We start from the raw sequence: 3,097 nt of genomic DNA, 5'->3' as shown, positions 1-3,097 counted from the left end.
AAATGTTCTGAATAAAAATATGGTTTAAAAAACGTAAATTATTTATTATTTACATTGTAACTATTACGTACAATAACTTTGCTAGAATCAAGGAAAAGATATATATTATTTAAATTCAGTCATATTAATATCATCAATCAAACATCTTCGATTAAAATTTAAATTGTATTAATCGTTACACATTGTTAATTAATGGAAATAGAGAAATTATATCGATTTTCTTAAGTCAATCATTAATGGAAGAGATTCGCATTAAATTTGCTATATTTAATCGTCAATTAAATATTTTTTAATTGTTTCTGCTCAAATCAATTGTCAATTGAATTGTCTTCGATTGAATCTGTTTTTTTCAATCGTCAATTAAAGAACTTCTAATTAAAATTAACTCATATTAATCGTTAATTAAAAAACTTTTAATTAAATTAGCTTGTATTAATTGTTAGTCGATCGTTCTCCGATTAATTTCGTTTATATCAATTGTCAATTAAATAATCTTTAATTGACTTCGATCATATTAATTGTTAATTAAACGATCTTCGATTAATCTAGCTTATATCAATTTAATTAAATTAAAATTTAACTAACCTCTATGATAGTCGGCGGCAACGGGGCCGGCGGCGACGGGGCCGGCGGCGACGGGGCCGGCGGCGACGGGGCCGGCGGCGACGGGGCCGGCGGCCACGGGCTCGGCGGCGACGGGGCCGGCGGCCACGGGCTCGGCGGCGATGTGGTCGGCTTCATTCATCTGTATCTGAAATGTATAAAGAGTATTAGTTTTTTATAATAAAAAATAATAGTATTTTATAATGATAATGAAAAATAATATACTTACATCTGCCATTTCGGTGTTTGAGTATATCTGGAATTATAATAAAATGAAATAAGATCTGGATATTTCGAACACCTGATATAACGAGTCGATGCGCGTAAACAAGTTTTTATGCGCGAACGACAAGAGTAATATTAAAGTACGTCCGAAATATATCTATTGCAAAACTATATGTAGTAAAATCATAATTATAATCATGGAATCAATAAATAAGATGCGAATATCTCAAAAATTCACGAAAAGATCCCGAAAAGTTCATAAAAATGACAATGTTCCGTCGCTTAATGCTAGTCGTTCTCGCGAAATAAATTATTAATTAATAATAAACGAACTTAATTGCTGACTACTAATTAACTGATTCTACATTTCATTATAGACGATGATGATGTTAGAACGATAGTTTACAGAATCTTATATGTATAGGACTTACCGAAGTTAGTTGCTGAGATGTCAGTCTTCTCACGACCACAAACTGATTAGACCACAGGCTGCGCGACAGGGGTGCGTAATCGTACGGCTTGTATTTAGAATAATATGCTCGATGCCACGCGTTTCACACGTGTTGTTCTTGGCCGCGTGTTCATATCATCGATGTTTTCGACAATTTTCGGTGCGACGAAATAATCGCTGCTTTAATCAGGTAATGATTTTATATTGTACGTAACGTATCAAAATATTTATTATAAATAAATTTGTGAATATGTTGATGAAGTTAATGTGTAAAGTTATAAGATAATTAATTCTTTATATATTTGGATTATAATTAAATATTAATTTTATAATAGTACAGACACACACACACACACACACACACACACACACACACACACACACACACACACTCACGCGCGCTTATGTCCGTGTGTTGATACGTATATCTATATTCTTTAATTAATATTTAAATTTATATTGTACATATGCAGAATATATATGCAGGATATCACAGAATTAGTAGTAAACCTGTTAATGGAAGATTCTTGAGATAATTGGGAGACGATTTTGCTTCTAACTATATTGATATATAAATTTATAAACTATATAGTTTTTTTCAAAAATTTTGATTTTTCTCAATATTTTATATACAAAATTTTTGAAACAAGATCGACGAAAAATTAATATTTTATGAGATACTTACGTTCATGCAAAATAATGTGTTAAAGATGTAAAATACCCTGTTAAATATTCTCTTTGTGATTATCTTATTCTTACAACTTATTGTTTTAATAATTATATTTCACTTTTACGCGATATTTTTATTCTTTTTATTATTCCCCTTATTTCTATATGTGTATATCGTCTATAATTCTTATATATGTGTATATCGTCTATAATTCTTATAATTTCTTTAGCGCAGTTAATACGCACAAGGGGCATACATATTGTTCTTAGAACAGATTAAATAATGGCGCTGTATAAAGGCTGCCGTAAACGCTACATCAAAACATCAACTGTTCTAGCGCTGTATAAAAGTTGCCGTAAGCGCCAAAATAAAATATCGGCTGCTCTGGCGCTTTATAAAAGCTGCTGTAAGCGCTGCATTAAAACGAGTGCAATAAGGTTCTAATTTGACCTAGGCTTCATGACATTTCAAAAAGTATCATGAAGAAAAAAATTATCAGACAGAAATATGTATGTCGTGTTAAAATCGGAGAGACGAAGAAAAATATATGGTTGCGTTCTCACGAGAATGGGCGATGGAGGGGCCCATTCTTTATTTTCAATATTCATACAATAATATAAATTCATTCTGTTGCAATTGAAATAAATGTGCAACGTATCGTTAAAAGTTATTACAATTATACAAACATTTACATATATGATTAAATAAAATATATATGTATACTATAATATAATTATATATTTTATATATGTACATATATACCATATATTTCAATTATTTTGAACCGTATTGCATAAATTGTTACTTATACAAAGTTATGTGATAAGAATCGAAAATATGTCGTGTTAAAATCGGAGAGACGAAGAAAAATATATGGTTGCGTTCTCACGAGAATGGGCGATGGAGGGGCCCATTCTTTATTTTCAATATTCATACAAGAATATAAATTCATTCTGTTGCAATTGAAATAAATGTGCAATGTATCGTTAAAAGTTATTACAATTATACAAACATTTACATATATGATTAAATAAAATATATATGTATACTATAATATAATTATATATTTTATATATGTACATATATACCATATATTTCAATTATTTTGAACTGTATTGCATAAATTGTTACTTATACAAAGTTATGTG

At 29.9% G+C, this 3,097-nt stretch overlaps 1 long non-coding RNA gene across 1 annotated transcript; it reads right to left on the bottom strand.

Annotated features, from left to right (window-relative positions):
* Positions 1-687: 687 nt before the first annotated feature.
* LOC114930386 (uncharacterized) lies at positions 688-1,477 on the bottom strand. The gene is made up of 3 exons (XR_003819449.2): positions 1,260-1,477; positions 833-859; positions 688-751 (listed from the first exon to the last, which is right to left on the bottom strand). It is a non-coding gene; the product is annotated as an uncharacterized LOC114930386 (long non-coding RNA).
* Between the last annotated feature and the right edge of the window lie 1,620 nt (positions 1,478-3,097).

Source organism: Nylanderia fulva, unplaced genomic scaffold, assembly GCF_048542155.1.
Source record: "Nylanderia fulva isolate GAGA-0341 unplaced genomic scaffold, ASM4854215v1 Scaffold430, whole genome shotgun sequence".
In the NCBI taxonomy this organism is placed as follows: domain Eukaryota; kingdom Metazoa; phylum Arthropoda; class Insecta; order Hymenoptera; family Formicidae; genus Nylanderia; species Nylanderia fulva.
Note: the sequence above shows the minus strand (reverse complement) of the source record. Positions and strands in the feature narration are given on the sequence as shown.